This window comes from Convolutriloba macropyga, unplaced genomic scaffold (assembly GCF_964194025.1).
Source record: "Convolutriloba macropyga unplaced genomic scaffold, txConMacr16.3 SCAFFOLD_2946, whole genome shotgun sequence".
Taxonomy (NCBI): Eukaryota; Metazoa; Xenacoelomorpha; order Acoela; family Convolutidae; genus Convolutriloba; species Convolutriloba macropyga.
The window spans coordinates 1-12,187 of record NW_027453281.1 but is presented as its reverse complement, the minus strand read 5'-3'; the positions used below and the strand labels follow the sequence as shown (position 1 = coordinate 12,187).

Here is a 12,187-nt window from a genome sequence, read left to right as displayed (position 1 = left end):
AGAAACGGTAAGCAGAATTAACAATAAAAAATGTTTGTGTTTTAAGATTCCGCGTGAATTCTACATACGAAAAAAAACAATTAGGTTTCACAATCTTGTAAGCAATGTTAGCAACCCACCGTAGAGCACCAAAATCGATTGAGGGTCAAATAACGGGTAATGACGGATGTGTTTATATTCATCCGAGCTTACCAGATTTTCTTGCGAATTAGAAATATTGAAAAAGATCCTTCGCATTGTTCAACAAGGAACAAGGTTGGTGCAGTATTAACACAAACAGAAATTTCATATTTTCTTCAACTAGGATTTCAGCGATCTATTTTTTTAACAAACTTTCAAATTTCGAAAATTGATCTCTGAAAACAATTACTTTCGAAAAGCTTGCGAAAACACGCTACCATAACCTTTGACTTCAAGACAAAGAATTCAATTTTGTATATGCAGAAAACAGAAGTTTTGTTTGATTTTCGGACTAGGGCTATGACACTGTGCTTTCGAAAATTCGAACTTTTTCTGTAGAATATGTATTTCAAGATTTTAAGCAAAAGGTTAAATACCAACACGCCAATTGATATGAATCAGATGGTAGTTTTTTTGTGTGCCTCATTATTTTGAGATATCTGGAATGATGAGTTTTGGACCAGTGGGGACAGAAGTCTGAACATGAAACAAATTGTGATAGCGGCTCTATCGATCTGGAATCTTTAACTGTCATGCGTTATTTCATTGCATACCACTTTTCTAATATAGGGTTCTTTGGCAGTAGCAAAAAATATTTACCCCATGACCTAGAGCGGGGGGACAAACAAAAAAGATCCAAAAAAAGACATCTACATTTATTCTAATGATTACATGAGCTATTACCTATCGAGTCAATTCATCATAACAATGGACAATATACCAACTGAGAGGAATTTGTTGCCTATTTCGAATTACGGATTTGTTCCGTTCAATTTGTTTATTGTTGACATCACATTATCCCGCATCAGCGATGGTATTAATTTTACAATGATAAATCAAAAATCGTTGTTCTATACAGTTGACATATCCAACAGCGTGCTTGATCCGCCGAGACAATATAATGAACTTTTGCATCTTGTCAAAGACAGTGCTCAAGTTTTCAGGCCACTGTTTCTCTTCCGATATTTTCGCAGTTATTCGATATTTTCGCAGTTATTGAGATTTGTACAGAGAACTAAGAGGCGCGTGACTTTCCATGAGAAAAACATCAGCACTCCCCTATTATAGGTCGATCCCCCCAAACCCCTCATAAATATATAATCCGAGGCTCTATTGTTTTAGAAAAAGCATTTGAAACCAATAATGTTTATTGAAAAGGTTTTAGAACTGAAATTGACGGAAACCATTCTGTCTTTTCAAAATATTGCAAATATCAAGCAAAATTCTCAGTTTCGAAAAAATTGCAGTAAATATAGATCATAAAAACAAACAAGGAGGCTCGGTAATGTGCGTACGCACATAATGTTGCCCTGGTCATCCACATTCTTGACTTAATTGGCTACTTAATGATGAGGAGATAGAAAATTTTCAAAAACATACATATCATTCAATTATAAACCATTTATAAAATAACACAATGCCACGTTAGAGGGCCGATGAAAATTGTTGTTAAAAGGATTACTAGAAAAGACAATGATAAAAATCAAATAACAAACATTAATTACGACCGCAACTCGATGTCTATATTTAAAAAAATCATTCGATGTCTATACTTAAAAACATCAAGCTCGCATCAGATAAAACCTAAACAAAATAACATGACCTATACTTCATAAGAAAAGATATGGGACCTGTCCTCAATCCACTGGTTAACAGGTCCACAAAAAAGCAAAAATTTGCAAAGTTCAAAAATACTTTTCTACTCAAATCGACGGAAAACATTTTGTCTTGATTCAAAATAATGCAAAAATCTTGCAAGTTTTTGAATAAAACTAAATTTTTATTATAAAACCAAATGAAAATCAGATAAATATACATTTCACGGATTTTAACTTGCAGATTTTGTTCCTGCAAGATTTTAATTTCACGTACATTTTTTTCGGCCAGAAATTTAACAAACTGAACAAAAAAGTTATTTTTTTTTACTATACTCCCATTTCACGCAAAAAACGAAATAAAATTATTTGTGAACTATTGCTTCTTTTTGTCCGTGAAAAGCTTTTCTATGGAAAACTGAAGGTTTGAAAGTTCTTTATAAAAAATTGTTGATATATGCCTTCATGTTTTATTGTCAAATTAAAACTGTTTATTGCTCAATATAGAATTCCTTGTTAACAAGAAATTTTCAATGCAAAGGGCTCTTTTTAAAACAGAGGTTTTGGGAAAAACTAAAATTTTGCTTCATAAATTTTTTTGCAATCAAACTGTCTTTTCTTCAAATGCCAGCCAACAAAATTGTTTCGGCCATTGGATTTTAGATATGTTAGCAGTTTATTCGTCATTGAGAATTTTGTTCTTTTTAGCAAGATAATGAAGTGCAACACCTATTTCATAAATTGAAGAAACTCTTTTATCTAGCAGTCAACGTCCCAAACCATCAAAACCCTCTTATTAGACAACGCTTGCAAGCAATAAATAATATAACCATTTGTGGTAACACTTTTAAACTAATCAAATTGAAGATTTTTTATGCATTGTTTAACATTCCCATGTTCAATTTCCGGTTGCTCGTTTTCGGTCGCTTTAGAGTCTCTGTTTTTTAATTTGGTGCTGAGGTCAGATGATCGATCTTTCTTGAGCTCAGGAATGCATAGGCTCTAGTCGTCAAATAAACTAAAAGTCCCATGCAAAAGCCAAGACAAGATTTTTTTCCTCGAGATAACTCACCCCCGCTCTCGTGGCCCACTTTCTCAAACATATAAATTAAAAATCTTGCAAGAATCTTGCAAGTAAATAAAAACGCTTTCAAGCATCTTGGTACCTGTAAGCTTTATTTTCATTTAAAGAGGGTCTAACAAGGTTTTAGCGAAGATTAAATAAAGATTGATCAAGATCTATAGCTCTTAAAGGAAACAGTTCCGTTGTCAGAATTACGAATAATAGACGAAATTTGGGTAAAGAGTACAACTTGACAAATTTGCAAAACATTCAGCATCTAAGTCGAGTTGAGTTGTACCAAATTGGCGATCCTATTTTATTACCCGATCTTGTTATGATTCCTGGCCAGAGTTTCTCCCTTGGCTATGCGGAAAAAGGAATCGGATATTTCATATATGAAACTTTGTTTGTCAACAGCAAGATCAGATTTCAGTTTCGAGATGTATATATGCGGATAAACTTGACGTAAGTTGTATTTTATGACACAAAAGTGGGAGATTTTGATTCATGCGATATAAAAACCAGTAGATCTATGGAAACTGATTCTTCAATAATTCAATTGTCCATTAACAACTACCAAAATTTTGCTCCAAATTTTGAAAGTTGCGCAAATCTGTGAAAGATGCAGGAATCTTGAAGGATTCCTGCACAATATGCGTCGAAAAAAAGTTGCTCTGAAAACCAGAAAGAACAAATTTTTCATTTCAATAAGCACATTACGATGCAGAGGTATACCCAAATCGTCACGGGCAGATATGCCTGATGCGTGTATCTCGTGTTCGTTTTTACTATGTTAATACATTGAAAGTGGAACAATATTGCGGAAAACAGCTACTTTAGCAGAAACCGGCAAAAAGGAAGGGAATATCGTATCCCGTGTTCGCAAAAGTGTCCTAATTTTAGCCGCGAAATACAAGTACAAATTTAATAACTTATATTTCGCGCAAGTTGTATCACGCATCCGCTCCATTTATGTATCGATTTTTCGCACGCAATGTAGCTCGATTTCGCATATAATCCGCAATTAAGCCTAACTTAATTACTACTTATTTAATTAAGTCTACCTCATTACTACTAGTAATACTTTATTACTACTTATAAAACTTTATTACTACTTATTTCTACTTATTAGTACTATTTATTACTACTTATTAAAATTGATCAATCCCACATTGATATACAGTCTTTGATGTGCGAGGGATTTTTCGGAAAAAAATCAGTTTTTGTGGTTGCATGCATTTAAAGCACTTTAAAGCTTTGAAGGCTTCAATTAAATCTTTATTAAAGTGCTTATTGCATGCACAAAATGCGCGCAAAAATAGATACCTAAATTGAGTGGAAACGTGCAACAAGATTTGTTACCTAATTTTTGCACCGAATGTTCTTTTATTTCGCAAAATTGGCGGAGCCCCATTTGCGAAAAGTAAGATACAAAGGATGTCACCTAATTTCGTTCATTGTTAGTAACTAAATTTCGAGCCAATTTTGCTAAGGCGGAAATTTTGGGGTATACCTCTGCATCGTAATGCAGTTTTTTCTATTCAGATGATCCAGTTGACTGACTCTGACATCGGAGTGCACTTTTTTATAAATGCAAAGAAGCAGAGGCATAAAACTCATTAACAAAATCAAATTCATAGGGACCACAATAACAGCATAACAAAACAGCCTCGGTTAAAATACGATTATTTGGAAATTTATCTCACCCAATAAGATATTTTTGTGACTCCAATGATATTGAATTATTATTAGGCAACAAAAACTAATTTTCAGTATGATGCGAGCTGAATGACGTCCTCGAAGAATGCTAAAAAGTTGACCGTACGTTCTTCATACCAACAAAACAACATTTTTCACTAATTCACTGTGTTCAGTGCAGAAATCGTAAATGAATAATTTTTTAGCCTCCCAAAACGTTAATAACTTTTTTTATAGAAGATCGGCTCTTATTTTGTTGTTAAATTAAAGAAAAAAGACGAAAACTCTGGCAAGATTAGAGTCCGGATCCTGCATCTTGTAGCCGCGGATCTAAGCCTCAGATGCAAAAATTAGCAAGATCCATCAAAACAGAGGTCCATGGATGGCACCGAATAAGGCTGCAAACGAAACTTTTAGAAATTTTAAACTGAAAGTTGGTTTTTGTAGATCATTGCTTTGGTTGCATAACATTTCAACAAATTTTTAACCTTGTTTATTCCATTAAAAATTCAAGATGTCGTAACGCTGTCGGTAGATTTATAGTTCCCACTTCAATTTACTGCCGTGAGCAACTATGTAATCGAAAAACCGTCGTAAGACACATATTGCACAAATAATTGGAATCTCTTTTAGTTCCTTTTTCTTGACAGTAGTCGGAGCTAACATTTAAAACATTTTTAATTTAAGTGAATTTTTACGGTCTTCTTATACAGAGAAAACGGAGAAAAAAAATGTGTCTTTGAATCATACTAAAACAAAAAGAAACTTTTTTAAATGAAATTTTTCAGTAACCTACTTCTCAAACAAACAAAAACACATATAAGCAAAGTAATGGCGTTCAAATTTTACGCTCTATCAATGAAATGAGAGTTGACTTATTTTCTCATTATTAATCAACAATTGTTTTGTAAACAAAGTTGTTTTTCAAAGTAAGTTTTATATGATAATTTTTTTTAACAAAACAACAGTTTTTTTATGTTAATGTTGGAGAAATTTTGAACACTTTCCAGTTTTCATAAACATCTTCTCCTGTCTTTTTACCTCCTTTCTTTTTTGCTTAGAACCAATGAGTTACAAACAAGTTTTCAGTTTTTTTGAGTTTCCAGCAGAAAGCGAACTTTACAGTCGAATGTCCAAAATTTATAGGCTAATGAGAATTTAAATATTAACCTGTCAAAAAAAAATTCTTTTAATGAAATTGTATTGACATCTTTTTTCCTCCTTCCTCAATCGAAGATTTACTTCTGTCACGTGGACGGTGAGAACTATAGTCAACAATGCCGATCACAAATTTTCTCGTTTGGTGCCGATAGCTAACCTTTTTCATCGTTTTTTTTCATTGTTTTACGGACACATAAATAAACTCACCTTCTCAACTACTCAATATTTGAGAAAGAAAAAGATTTTTTTTTGCATTTTGATTTGCGTAGATATTATCCGCAGAAATCTTCCATTCGCGAAAATCTTGACCCTATGTTGAAATCTATTTTCTAAATTTCTCCAAGGTTTTTTTCTGAAAATTGTATCTTTTCTGTAGTAACAAACTTTCTGTCATAATTGAGACTTGCAGTCAGTCATAATTTTTTTGAGTTGTTGTAAAATAGAAAATATTTTTTAAAATGTTGAGCCTGTAATACTACAATTATTTTATTTGAATGAAACAGCGCTCTAATGTGTGTAATGAAAGGTCCTAAGGATTAATTTGACAATAATTTGAATTAAAAAAACGATGCAGTCAAGGATTATCATTTTTCTGTTTCCTTTTATTAGTTTGCTTGCCTGTTTTTTGTTAGTTTTTCGAGAATCGTGATCCATGAACTGAATACACAGATAGTTGGAAGATCTTTTAGTTCTTATTCATTGGCAATAGCCGGAGCTAACAACTTACCGCTGAATTTTTAATACATGTTTCTTTTTGGTTAATCTTTACGGTCTTCGTATATAGAGAAAACGGAGAAAAAAACTGTCTCTTTGAACCATACTAAGGCAAAGAGAAACTTTTCTAATGAAAATTATGAATAACCTGCATCTCAAACAAACAAAAACACAAAAGCAAAGTACTGGCGTTCAAATTTTACGCTCTAACAATGAAATGAGAGTTGGTTCAATTTCTCATTATTAAACGGTTACTGATTTGGAAAAAAATATTGTTTTGTAAAGTATGTTTGTATATCATAATTTTTTTTTACAAAACAAGGATTTTTTATGTTAATATTGGAGAAATTTTGAACGCTTTTCAGTTTTTCTAAACATCCTCTTCTCCTCTCGCTTTTGCCTCCTTTATCTTTGGCTTAGAACCAATCAGTAACATATAAATTTTCAAATAACTGAGCAGCAATAAAACGCGGCTGAAAAATATGAGTAAAAAGAACCTGACATCATTTTTGGAGGTCTTTTCCGTTTGTGCCCCCAGTACTTTATGCACCCCCAGTTAAGGGAGCACATGTCATTGAACAGTACATCATGATGTAAAAAGTCGGCAAATGAGTCGGGGGGGCGGAGGGGTGGGCACAAACTAAAATTGATTTATAAAACCCTGCGCTCATCGAATGTTTGGTTTTTCTTGTCCTGACTTGGCGACACGGTCTAGATGTGCAACCTTAATCTCTCTTCTGAATGCCATTTTTTCCAGAAAGCGGATCACCTCAAAAATTGTGTGGGAAATATATATATAATTTACAACTTAAACTACTTTTTGCTCTTCAAACTATATATTCACTATTTAAGCCCACCAGAATGACAAAATAATTGATACAAACTTTATTTGAGAGCAATAATCATAAAGCAAAAACTTTCGAACACATCTATATATTAAAACAAGGGAGGCTCGGTAACGTGAGTACGCACATAGTGTTCTGACCCCGCTCATCCACATTCTTGACTTAATTGGCTACCCAATGATGGAAAGGTGGAAAAATTTCAAAAACATAGATATCATACAATAAACCATTAATGGAATACGATAATGCAACGCTAGATGGCCGATGAAACTTGTTGTAAATAGTATAACTAGAAAAGAAGATAAAAAATATCAATTATTAAACACCAATTGTACAAAAGTTCCAAAACAGATCATTTTTTAAACAAGATTTTGCAGCATATCACAAATAAGTAATGCTTTTTGTATAAATATCGAGATTAAATTTGCTTAGAACTGGGAAAATTATAATTTCAGAAGACTCTTAATGCCAGCGGGAGAACAGTCAGCTCTTTTTTTGAGCAAAGAAAACGAATTTAGTCTTAAGGTGTCTACTTCCAGCAGAGTTAAAGAAAGTGGGCTAAAAAGGCATATTTGGTGCCATTTTTGTAGAAAATTCTGAATATAGCAAACTTAGCATAAACACGTAGCATAAATTCCAGTCAAAAATCTCGGATTGAACAACTAAGAAACCCTCTTCTATCTCTAAAGATAAAATTTATTAACACTACTGTTAACAATTTTAACATATTTTAGCAAAATTGACAAAAATTTGGCCAAAAATATTGAAATTGTGATTAGAAACGGAATATCGCTTATTATTTACATAAAATTAAAACATCGCTAGATAGTTCCTTGTATTAATTGAAAAGAAAAAGAAGCTTTTTAATTCGATATTCCACGCTGGACGGGCTTTCTGATGATACTACTCACAATTCTCTGCCCGGGTCGAGAAAAATGATGTAAGAAATGCACTGAAATGCGCTGATTTTTCAAAAAGTTCAGCGCAAAAAGCTTACACAAAAACTGCGCTGAATTGTGCTGAAATGAGCTGAAACTTTGCAAGAAACGCGCTGAAAACCAATGAGTTTTCAAAAAAATTAGCTATCAATGAGAATCGAACCCTGCTCTACGGTGCCGTAATCTTGACGCAATCCCCTGGCCTTTGAATCCTGAAATTCTTCCTATTTAGTTTAATTCTATAGCACTAGACAGTTTAGGAAGCAATGCCCTAATATTATGTAAGAAATGCGCTGAAAATTCAGCTCATTTTTTACATACTTTCAGAGCTTTTCAGCGCTTTTTTTAAGAAAAAGTTAATTGTTATATAAAGAAAATTAAATAATTCGAAATGAAGGAATCGGTTTCAAAAAGCGTTTAAATCTACTCAGCGCGTTTCAGCTCATTTAAGCGCAATTCAGCGCATTCAGCTCATTTCTTACATAATTTTAGCACATTCAGCGCACTTCTTACAAAACATTACGCTGAAACAGCGCTGACATCTCAACCCGGGTGCGATGATTATATCGATCGGCCAAAATTGACTGATCAAAAAACCCGTGGGGGTGAGGGGTGGGCACAAACTAAAATTGATTTATAAAACCCTGCGCTCATCGAATGTTTGGTTTTTCTTGTCCTGACTTGGCGACAGGGTCTAGATGTGCAACCTTAATCTCTCTTCTGAATGCCATTTTTTCCAGAAAGCGGATCACCTCAAAAATTGTGTGGGAAATATATATATAATTTACAACTTAAACTACTTTTTGCTCTTCAAACTATATATTCACTATTTAAGCCCACCAGAATGACAAAATAATTGATACAAACTTTATTTGAGAGCAATAATCATAAAGCAAAAACTTTCGAACACATCTATATATTAAAACAAGGGAGGCTCGGTAACGTGAGTACGCACATAGTGTTCTGACCCCGCTCATCCACATTCTTGACTTAATTGGCTACCCAATGATGGAAAGGTGGAAAAATTTCAAAAACATAGATATCATACAATAAACCATTAATGGAATACGATAATGCAACGCTAGATGGCCGATGAAACTTGTTGTAAATAGTATAACTAGAAAAGAAGATAATAAATATCAATTATTAAACACCAATTGTACAAAAGTTCCAAAACAGATCATTTTTTAAACAAGATTTTGCAGCATATCACAAATAAGTAATGCTTTTTGTATAAATATCGAGATTAAATTTGCTTAGAACTGGGAAAATTATAATTTCAGAAGACTACAAATGCCAGCGGGAGAACAGTCAGCTCTTTTTTTGAGCAAAGAAAACGAATTTAGTCTTAAGGTGTCTACTTCCAGCATAGTTAAAGAAAGTGGGCTAAAAAGGCATATTTGGTGCCATTTTTGTAGAAAATTCTGAATATAGCAAACTTAGCATAAACACGTAGCATAAATTCCAGTCAAAAATCTCGGATTGAACAACTAAGAAACCCTCTTCTATCTCTAAATATAAAATTTATTAACACTACTGTTAACAATTTTAACATATTTTTAGCAAAATTGACAAAAATTGGGTCAAAAATATTGAAATTGTGATTAAAAACGGAACATCGCCTATTATTTACATAAAATTAAAACATCGCTAGATAGTTCCCTGTATTAATTGAAAAGAAAAAGAAGCTTTTTAATTCCATATTCCACGCTGGACGGGCTTTCTGATGATACTACTCACAATTCTCTGCCCGGGTCGAGAAAAATGATGTAAGAAATGCACTGAAATGCGCTGATTTTTCAAAAAGTTCAGCGCAAAAAGCTTACATAAAAATGCGCTGAATTGTGCTGAAATGCGCTGAAACTTTGCAAGAAACGCGCTGAAAACCACTGAGTTTTCAAAAAAATTAGCTATCAATGAGAATCGAACCCTGCTCTACGGTGCCGTAACCTTGACGCAATCCCCTGGCCTTTGAATCCTGAAATTCTTCCTATTTAGTTTGATTCTATAGCACTAGACAGTTTAGGAAGCAATGCGCTAATATTATGTAAGAAATGCGCTGAAAATTCAGCTCATTTTTTACATACTTTCAGAGCTTTTCAGCGCTTTTTTTAAGAAAAAGTTAATTGTTATATAAAGAAAATTAAATAGTTCGAAATGAAGGAATCGGTTTTAAAAAGCGTTTAAATCCACTCAGCGCGTTTCAGCTCATTTAAGCGCAATTCAGCGCATTCAGCTCATTTCTTACATAATTTTAGCACATTCAGCGCACTTCTTACAAAACAATACGCTGAAACAGCGCTGACATCTCGACCCGGGTGCGATGATTATATCGATCGGCCAAAATTGACTGATCAAAAAGTATATAGTCCCCCCCCCCCCAATAAAGTGGGTCAGAACAATTAGGTTTTCATTTCCCTATCGATGAAAAACTTAATAAATTCTCGCAAGATTCTTAAAGGGCAATATCTCCCAAAATTGTAAAGTATTAACAAAGAAAATTAGTTAATCAGCAGTAGTGGCTGTTAGTTGTATTACAAACTAGACCCATTTTGGTGAAGATATTGTCCATGAAGCGTGTTCAGCAAAATTGTCAGTTAAATTTTAGAGTGATATTGAACAATAAATGCGAATCAAATTTAAACAATTTGCCCAATTGAGTCTTCAAACAGGAATTATTTTATTATTTTCCACCCTCGAATAAATAGAACATACCCCATTGTCCTCCTAATGGATTCAGAATCTTGCAAGAATCTTGCACAATATGAACCCATCATGACCTGTGAGGTTAGTTTCGATTAATGTTTTAATCGGTAAATTTCAACAAATTCGTGTTGAGATTTTCGTTGGATTCAAACATAAAAATTTTTGGTTTTTGTCGGTTTTACTTCGCCAAAACCGATCAAAGTCCTTACGTTTTTTTTGTCGTTTTGATCGGTTTTTGTCGGTATTTAAAAGTTAGAATCGTCGGTTTTTTCTGTTCAAATAATCTTACAAAACCGACAGTCACTGTGAGGATTCGAACCTTCGACCCCTAAATTTCTATCCACCTTCTCCTCCACTGCACCATCAGTCACTTATTTTTTCTCTCCTTATTTTGTATTTAAAACAAATTGAGACTGACAATACAGACAAAAAACCACGATAATCAACACTTCTTACATCAAAAACCGACAATACCGACAAAAACTACGCTAATAGGCATTTCTTCATCTCCATAAAATACCGACAATACCGACGAAAACAACCGTAATCGACATTTCCTACATAAAAAACCCGACGAAATCGCACATTTTCGACAAAAAATGACGTTTCTTGCGTCGATTTCGTCGCATTTTCTTAGCCCGGGTTGTGATTGAGATAGATTGGAGACTTAATCAGTTAACATTGCAAGAATTTGTTCAGGGATTTGATCAATGACCACCTTCGAAATTTTTCCTCTGTTTTCCTCTTTTTTCCTCAACAGACCAAAATTTTTTGCTCCTTTTCTTCGAACGAAATTAGCTTTAAAAGAAACAACGTTGTTTGATTGAGTTTATCTTCGTTTCAATGTTTTAGCTTGCTTTATTGCCCCTCATCACCATATTCCTACAATAATCAACAGCCAGCTCATATTGAGATATATAGCCCTTCAGGTATTAATTTGTCATTTGTGTTGAGTTATTATGAAATTTTCAAAATGTACCAAGTTACCAAACGTAAAATTTGGTCGAGTAATTATACGCGAGTTTATAAGCAGTATCTGCACCCATGTTTTAAGATTAGACTTATAAGCGTGCGTGGACAACATTAACAGCAGGAAAATATAGCTCAAATTCGCTTAATAGTGGATATATCAGTCAAATTTATCTACAATGCTTAAATTTTGGCATTAGTGGATAATTGTGACAGATTTTGTCACCATTGTCCGAAAAAAAATGTCACAATGGGGCTCGCTCGCTGGAAGAGCTGCAAATGGGGTTTCCTATTCTAAGGAGAAGAAACTTTTGATTT

At 33.6% G+C, this 12,187-nt stretch overlaps 1 long non-coding RNA gene across 1 annotated transcript; it reads left to right on the top strand.

Moving 5' to 3' along the window:
* Nucleotides 1-813: 813 nt before the first annotated feature.
* Nucleotides 814-11,829, top strand: LOC142358180 (uncharacterized). Its single transcript, XR_012761768.1, has 3 exons — nucleotides 814-1,124; nucleotides 3,049-3,303; nucleotides 11,753-11,829. It is a non-coding gene; the product is annotated as an uncharacterized LOC142358180 (long non-coding RNA).
* The last annotated feature ends 358 nt before the right edge of the window (nucleotides 11,830-12,187 follow it).